The 9,491-nt window shown below is 31.6% G+C and overlaps 1 long non-coding RNA gene across 2 annotated transcripts; it reads left to right on the forward strand.

Moving 5' to 3' along the window:
- Positions 1-1,252: 1,252 nt before the first annotated feature.
- LOC125420054 (uncharacterized) lies at positions 1,253-4,820 on the forward strand. Of its 2 annotated transcripts, none has more exons than XR_009639117.1 (3): positions 1,253-1,753; positions 3,670-3,863; positions 4,063-4,820. It is a non-coding gene; the product is annotated as an uncharacterized LOC125420054 (long non-coding RNA). The 2 variants fall into 2 exon arrangements; XR_007238684.2 differs by lacking the exon at positions 1,253-1,753 and having other exon boundaries at positions 3,537-3,863; positions 4,063-4,173; positions 4,294-4,820.
- The last annotated feature ends 4,671 nt before the right edge of the window (positions 4,821-9,491 follow it).

The raw sequence follows: 9,491 nt of genomic DNA on the forward strand, positions 1-9,491 counted from the left end.
AAATCCAATATCGAAAAATTGGTACAAAGGTGAGCAAAATTGCGCGATATCTTGAAACCCCAAAATTACAGCCGAAAAACCCCAAAAGCATCAAAATATATATTGTACGGAAGACACCTTAAAATTGAACAGTGGTGGGCTACGGTCTTGGGCCTATTGGCCCGAGACCTCCGCTTCCACCACAGAGCTCCAAATTTTTCTCCAAAATTAGTTTCACCAAATGGATCGCGCCGCAAAGCTTTTTGGGTCGGGTCAACAAGAATTCGGGTCACTAACTCTAACAAGACTTTTGCATATGTGGCTTAGACAGAGGCTTTTGGGGACAAAGACTATAAATAGGTCATAGAAGCATGTGAAATGATTAACATATAGTCATCTTAAATAAAATCATAAATTCAATGCTTAAACCAGTAAAAGGAACTTAATTTTTTCAATCTTTACAAATCATAATTAAGTTTTGATATGTGAACACTATTAAACTTTGCCTTTGATGTAGGAAGTTGTGTATACTGTATGGTTCTAGCATATATAACATATATGTAGATATACTTTTAATCAAGATGTTTTTGCTAGTTAATCATGCTCAACAAGGCTATAGATATTATCATAAGCAAAAATTAGGATCCGATTATTAGCCTATTATGCAATCTATTTTATTTTGTGGGAAGTCGTAATTCTAAATCAGTATAAATTTCTTCTAACTATATAATATAACATATGTACATGAAAGAGTCTTCTTAACAAGAATATAAAAGGACTTTTGTTTTTTGGGTAAATATAAAAGGACAATTTAACTTAGCCAAATATACACTCACAAATGAAAATATAAGACAAACTCTAACTTGAAACAAGATATCAGGCTTTCCCTCCTCACCATGGCCTCAAAATTTATACCTTTGAGTACTAATAAGCCAAATTGATAAATGCTAAGTTGCTATCTTATGGAAAACACTCAAGATTGTAGAATGACCTTTTTTCTTATTATTTTTATTTATTTTTAAAATTCTAACAGTTTATTATTTGCAAAAGAAGCTTCTTTTTAACTTCCATCCTCGAAAATAGAATAACCAAACAATAATATATGCTATGGATTGCAAAGCTAATATGTCATAAACTCACCATGATGATGATAATAATAATAATAATAATATTAATAAGTCACAAACAATAGTAGAATAAAAAAATAATAAAAATAAAAATAAAAAAAAACCTACTATCATGGTCTTCCTATTTTCTATATTTGAAGAATCAGAAATTGAAATTGTTTTTCGGTTCAGGAAAAAAAAAGGCCCAATAACTGGAACGGGTAGACGAATAGACATATATAGAAGGTGAATTTCATCCAATATCCCCATTTCAAGAGCGTTAATGAAATATGCCCACTCCATTTCAATCTTTTTTATTTTACCCTCTTATTTTTTAATATTTCCAAATTACCCTTTTTAAATATAAAAAAAAAAAATGGAGATGAAAAATATTCTATTTTTCCCCTAATGTGGAGCACGAACGAGAAGAGGAAGAGAAAGTGAGAGAGAATGGCAAAGTAGCTTGGGACGACCAGAAAGTTGTTCAATAGGAGGAGTGAGTGGAGGAAGGAAGCATCCGAGTCTCATCAATCAGCTCCACCACATCCTTCCCGGTCTTGGCCTTGGAGTTGCCGCCTTTGGATACCTGCTCGCATCAACCAAATGGTTATGTTCTTTCTCTTCAGTCTCAATACGCCATTTCGATCTACCCTAATCCACCTTTCTAGGTATGTTTCAAACCCTTTATTTATTTATTTATAATAAATAATTCATCATGAATATGTTATTTGTGTTAGATGATTATTTTCTGTTAATGGGTTTGGTCATTGTAATTTTCATTTGAATGGATTTTTATTTATTTATTTTTGGGGATTGTGGTTGCACTTATTCATGATCTTATTTGGATGATTTGATTTATGGGTATTTTGGGATGTTAAGCCATTTTTCTCCCTGCGAAGATAGCTTGTGAATGCGATGGATTCCTATAATACTATGATAAATTGGTGAATACAAATATAAATTATGGGGTTGACTTTGAATTGTTCGAGCATTTTATTTGTCTGGGTATGATGTCATGTCATTAATAAAAAGGAAAAAAACAAAATAAACAAGATGGATATTTATGAGCTTCCCCATTTCTTTTTTCCCCCCCCCCTCATTTATAACCTAACGATAATAAAGAAAGTTGAGCAATTTTGACATAGATTTCTTGTTGAATCCTTGTTTAGGTTGGAAATTTTGCTTTTTTCTTTTCATAATGATCAAGGTGGATAAGGACCTCATGGTTCTTTGAGAACTAAATTTAGATCTCAAGGAAAAATAAAACTTTAAGTATGCTAGTTTTAAAACTGCTAGGTGGGGCATTAACTTAGTTCCTTATGGATAAGCTCCAAATGAATGTATTAGCCTATAAAGAGATTTAAATATGGTGTTTTCTTGATATTTAAGAATTGTATCTTCTACTTCTAGGCTTAAATAGAACACTATTCCATGTTTTGCTTATAGTGCATGATGGTGCTGACCAAAATAAGGGCAAAAGTAATGCATGGAAACAGATGGTGCAACAAAAATAGTATAGTAAATGTATTATTTAATCTTTCATTTTACATTGATATGCTGCCTCTATTTTCATCCCATTCGTTTTAAAGCAATAAAACTTGTTGTTAAGCCAGTTAGCCAAAATTAGCATCCTATGTCGGTAGGTTGATTTATGAACTTTAAATATGAGTTTATTGAATTATGTCTTCAAATAATTGGTTTGGTTTAGGCTAAAACCAAAACCTGGTAGGTTTGGAGACTTATCTAACTCCTTGCTCCTTTCTCCTTCTCTGTTTCTTCTTCTTCTTCTTCTTCTTACCACTCTTCCCATTCCTCTGCTTCTCACTAACTCTTCCCATATATCCATCTCACACAATTATCTTGAAAGAGATTGCCCATGTGTATGGTTGATAGAGAAGAATATAGGTTTTATGGTTTAAAGGGGCTCTTGTGTTCTCAGGACTGAAATCTTTGTTTATTTTCGTAAATTAATAATTATATTTCTACCAGGATGGGAAAGTACCTTGCTATGCTCATCCACATTTATGTTTGTGTTGGGAGTTTGTATTTTTTTCCCTTTATTTTTGGGTGTTAGCCTTTGTTATCTCCTTATGTCATAAGCATAAAAACCTTAAAGGCTAATTTTCTTCGTCTACTAAATCTCAATGCAGTTCTACACATTTCTTGATACAAGTCTAGTGACTTTGTCATTACTTCCACATTTTATAGCATTTTTCTGTGATGGAGAAATATCTCGAACTCCTAGGACCCTTGCCACTAGATTTCTTGCCCTTGGTAATATCTGATTTAGCTATTTTTCCAACTTAACTAGTTGCATCATTGGTAGCTGCAAATACCACAACTATTGATTTAATATTTCTTGCTTACCTTAATGTGTGTATTTTTTGAACTAAGAGTTTTTCTCATGCTTACTTAAGTCACCTCAAAGCCAGTTCCACCATGTAGCTAAGAGAAATAACCTAAATCTCTCCGCAAGTCACCAATACAAGTGGGCCTGCATTACCTAATAAAAAGTTAACCAATATTCATATATTTTGACGTATGTCATGCCTCTTGGTTTATGAACATGGACAATGATTCAAAGACTGAAGGGGCTTTCACATTTTCTCTCTCCCTCCCTCTCTCTCTCACATTCCGAAAAAATAAAAATGGCAAGTTTGAGAAGGACGTTGATGATTGTCGATCGACTTCTAAAATTGATGGCCGCGATCCACCGTAGCTCCATTGCAGCAACAGCAGTTGAGCTTCCTTTTTTGTTCCCATGGAGACTCTGCTTTGGTGGGTATTCATGTCATTTCTTCCCCCTTTTTTTTTTTCTTTTTTTCTTGTGCATAGATAAACAAAAAAAAAAAAAAAAAAAAAAAACAGAAGAAGTATAATATAGAAATCGAAAATAAAAGTGAAGTTCTAAATTTCTTAGGTGGGTTTGTAATTTGTGGGTTTTTTTCTTTTCTTTTTTTATTGTTTTTGGTTCCAGGCCATTATTGGGTTGTGTAAATGTTGGGTTTTATTGTTTCTATTCGAACAATTTCAACTTGCTTGCTATCGATCTCTTAGACGAAGAAAGCAAGAGATGCCTATTCATCAAGTATTTTCTTTTTTATTTGCTCTGTTTTTTTATTTAATTTTTGGAAATTGGGTTTTGAGTTTTTGGGTTTTGGTGATGATGATCATGTTTTGATTTCTTTTTGGATGGGGATGGGGTTAGACTACTATACAGGGGCAGACAACGTGGGTTTCTGGAATTGGATTTGGTTCTAAGAAAATGGGTGGAGGAGCATATCCATTCTATGGATGAAAATGGAATCAAAGCTCTTTGCCATGTCTTTTTGACCTAGTAACTATGCTACTCTTTTGCTTGCTTTCTATATTATAAATATGTGTATATATTAGAGGTAAGATTTATATGAGGTATTTGATGACATTGAGATGCATATTCCATCTTCACATCATGTAAAACTTACAATGTTGAATTAATTATAAATGCATATTAATTTAATTGTCTCAGTTTTCATGGCTAATGCGTATATAATATAAGTGCATTATGCTTTGGAAGCTTGTGCAAATCAATGTTTCAAAGACCCAAAAAAAAAAAAAAAATCCTGTATACAAGAAATAATGGTCTTGTTTTGTTTTTCTTTTTGACAAAAAATGATAAATTCTAATGCTATATTTGTTTGCATATATCCATTGTTGTATGAATGGTTCTCTTAATTTCAAATGAGAGTTATTAGTGGTGTTGTATGAATGGTTCTCTTAATTTCAAATGAGAGTTATTAGTGGTATATATTAATCTCTCAGTTTGCATCAGGTGAGATACTTCTGTATTGAATTTGGGGAAAAATGATTGATACAAATTTTCTTTTTTCTTATGTATAGGGAAACTAGTGTAAACATGAAGTTCAAACTGAGCATCTTAATTATAGAATGTTGCACTCAACATGTTCTATGGTGCTATACATAATTAAAAAATAATTGTAAATTTTGATGATTTGTGAAAGAAAAATTTAAACGCAATTTTGATGATAATTAAAAGGATCCTTACCTTAAAGCAGATATGATCCGATATTCCCTTGCTTCTTGTATTGTTTATGTTCTTTATCTCTCATCTAGCAAAAACTAGTCGAGCTCCTTTTGATCTCCCAGAAGCGGAAGCTGAATCAGCTGCAGGCTATAATGTGAATGCAATTTTTCCTATGTCTTTCATATGCTTACAAGAGGAGAGATGAGTGATGCATTTTCATAGAGGAAAGGAAAGCAGAGGTGGAGCAGGGATTTTTTTTTTTTCAATGGAATTGTAGGAATGTAATTAGTAGCCCAATTGTTGGATGTGTGATTTGGTAAAAAAGTCAATAGTATTGTGGTATTGTTTTGTTAAAAAAGTCATTTGTGGTATTATTTTGGTAAAATAGTATTGTGTGTTAAGTATTTTATATGTTATTTACAGTTATAGAGATGGTATTTCGATAATCATGATAATACGATATTAAGGTATTTATGGAATTATGGTGGGAAATTTATTCTTGTTGCAAACACATATTATCAAAATAGGTGTATTGAATTGTAATTAATCGAAATGAAAAACAAAAGAATTGACAATTACTGACGGCACAAAATCGATAATACTGATAGTCTATCGATAATCAAGTAAATTAGGGTTTTTTTGCTTTATTTGCACAATTTTTATGTTATCTAATCTTAATAATTATATATAAATTTTACATAAAGTAGGTGTATTTTGTACGTTTTTTTACTGTTACAGAGATGTTAAATATAACTTTATTAATGATTTTCAACAAAAGAATCCACAAAAAAATGGAAAAAAGTGGGAAAATTTCAAATAAATTTGATTACCGATGCCAATAGTTTCATCGGTAATTATTGAAACCCTGTTGGTAATTACAATTTGTCATTTTTTTTTTTTTTAAATTTGACAACTTTGATAATGCGTGTTTCCACCAAGAACATGCAAAATTTAACTTTCTTAATGAGCCTCAACAATACAATCCACAAAAAGTTTGAAAAAGTTAGAAAATTTCAACTAAAGTTGATTACCGACGGGTCATCGGTAATTACCGAGAAAACCGCCGTTTATCCATATTAGAAGTCCATATGCTTGCTGGAAAAATTACCGATGGTTCTATCGGTAATTACCGAAACCCCATCGATAATTTCAATTTAACCATTTTTTCAAAGCAAATCACCACAATTTAATCGGACAACTTCGATAATATATGTTTCCACCAAGAACATGCTAAGTATAACTTTATTAATGATCCTCAATAAAAGAATCCACTGTAATGTTATGTGATTACGACAGAGGTTTCGGTAATTATCGATGAAACCTATGATAATTTTTTCAGCAAGGACAAATTGATTACTGTAGGTTGCATTGGTAATTATCGAAGGCCCGACGGTAATAAATTTTTTTTTTGCCAATTTGAGAACTTTTTTTGAACTTTTGGGATTTTTTCTCCTTAGGATCATTAAAGAAAGTATATTTTGCATGTTGTTGCATTTAACACACATTAGGGGACTTGTGGGGGGCCAAAAAATTAGTAAAATGTGATAACCATAGGGGTTTCGATAATTACCACCATAGGGGTTTTGATAATTACCGATGAAACCTACGGTAATTTTTCCAACAACTACAAATTGATTACCGTAGGTTTCATCGGTAATTACGGAAGGCCACACGGTAATCAAAATTTTTTGCCAATTTGAGAACTTTTTCTGAACTTTTGGGTTTTTTCTGTTTAGGGTCATTGATGAATGTATATTTTGCACGTTGTTACCGGAAACACTCATTAGTGGACTCTTTGAGTAAAAAAAAAAGTGAATTGATGTTATCGAAAACGTATTGATAATTACCGATGCATCATCGATAATCATATTTGTTTGAATTTTTATCACTACCGAGAGTCTTATTTTCTCTTATTTTGTCAACGGTTATCATTAGTAAAGCTAGATTTAGCATATTAAGATAACATTAATATAGGGTGCCATAACATTAAACCTACGATTTACATTGAAAATTTATTAACGTACAACTCAACAGCATATTTTTTCCTAAACCAACTAATGTCCTCCGGGCCAAATAAAAGGTTCTCCCGGTCAATAATCAACTTTGGATGAAATTTTCTAATATTTTCCAAACTTTTTGTGAATTCTTTTGTTGAGGATCATTAATAAAGTTAGATTTTCCATGTTCTTGGCCGAAACACACATTATCAAAGCATTACATCAATTGCTAATATTACAAAATAACCACCAAACTAAAAGCAAACTAAAAGGCGATGAAAAAGTTTAAAATTGAGAATCAAACATATGACTTCCCAAGAAAGAGTTTTTTAAGCTTGTCATGTAAGAAAGATGATGAAAAACCTGCTCTACCCTTTCAATCACTTTGGCATGAGAGTAGAAAACAGATGACTCATGACACAATCATTTTATGGTCATTCATTAACAGCATTACATCAATTGCTGATATTATAAAATAACCAGTAAGAACTCAGCATCCTTACTCCTCAGGACATGCTGGAGCTACATTTGAAATTAAACCAACAACCACATCAATGGGTGGTGAAATTGCATGTAGGCCACGAGCCATCACTATCTTGGCTGTTCCTCGACTTTCAGGGATAGCAATCCCTCCAATTTCACGGTCAATAGCCCCAAGCAATATAGCAGTTTTAATTGCATCCTACAAGACATTGTGTATACACAAATTCACATTGGTGGAGAATTAACTAATTAATCATCAGTAAATGTTAATTGGTTTATAGAGTAAAATCACATTATTTATAGCAACTTAAAGAATATTTCAATACTTGTCCTATTTAATTTATTTCTTCCATATGCATTAGTGGCTGTAAAAAATCAAATAGTACATTCCCTGAAATTTAAAATGCCTCTTATCCTAATTATTCAACCAATCCATCTCGTTGGAATAATTTAACCACGTCAATCTATTAGAGATGTAACACCAAGCCATCACACCCAAACACAAAATTAATCTACAAATTCTCTGATAACCAAAACTCTAGAAAGAGTTCAAGAAATTCAAATAATTAAGACCCATTTCACTAAAAACACCATACCAAAACCCATATTCCATTTTTATAAGAAAATACAGAATTAACCCAAAAAAAAAAAGCATCGTTTTCTCCATAAGAAGGAAAAAAAAAAAAAAGAGTAAAAGGAAAGTACTTGACCAATAATGGCAGCCAGATGGAAATATTGTCTTCCATAAGGAGTAACATATGGGTTCTTCTTTGGAGCTAGTACGGCTCCATTGCCATTGCCAGAGTCAGCAGTAGCATTTGCAGAAGCACGAACATGAAGGCCATGGAAGTGAAGGCGTTTGGAGTTGAAAGAAGAAAGAAGAAGGAGAAGAAGAAGAAGTAGCAAAAGAGAAAGAGAAGAGACATATAGGTCTTTTAAAAGTTTTTTAAGGGCGATAATAGATATTAAAAGGCAAAACAAAAAAGTTCATAATTCGGTGGGTATATATTCTCAAGGCTCTTTCAAAAGGGACATTGGGCTAAATTCCCTTAAATATTTCTTTTTTCCATAAATAAGATATATGTATATACAGTCCGTCTATGGTGCGGACGGTCCTTATGTGGACCACAGTATTGGTGACGTTTTTTCATAGTATTGGTGACGATTTTCTAAGAAACAGTCGTTAATACTATGAAAAACCGTCACTAATACTGCGGTCCTCATGCGGACCGTCCTCACCATAGAATTTCCATATGTATATATGCATATATATATATATAGATATTAGGTGCTGGCTGTGGGCCCCGACACATGCAATATATACTTAATAGTGTTATAAATATAATATTTTAACAAAATTATGCGGTCTAAATTAAAAAAGATTGGAATTTCATCTATATGTGGTTTAACATAGGACATGAATGACATTTTTTATGGATATATATATATATATATATATTTGAAAATATGTAATAGTGTTATAAAAAACATTAATACCTTCAATGTAAATCCAACAAAATTTAATTTGCCCTTATTATAATATTCTCTTGTCGAAATTTTGGTTAATATTATTTATTTTTTACACTAGTATTTAATATTTGAAGATACAATTTGAAACCTAAAAAATATATATTTGAAATTTCAAAAAGAATACAACAACTTTTTTCTTTTTCTTCTTCTTTTTTTTTTTTCCTAAAAGAAATAGTACAACATATATATATATATATATATATATCCCATAATACCAAATAAATTATTTTTAAATTGTTTTCATCCAAACAATTAATTTTTATTGCTAAGACATGAAAGTAAATTAAAATTATTGAAAATTTGAGATTCTTCATCTAAACTCAGTACAAAATAAAGGAATTGGCTACCTCCATACTCAATAGAGAGATCTAG

The sequence above is a fragment of the Ziziphus jujuba genome, chromosome 5 (genome assembly GCF_031755915.1).
Source record: "Ziziphus jujuba cultivar Dongzao chromosome 5, ASM3175591v1".
Classification (NCBI taxonomy): Eukaryota; Viridiplantae; Streptophyta; class Magnoliopsida; order Rosales; family Rhamnaceae; genus Ziziphus; species Ziziphus jujuba.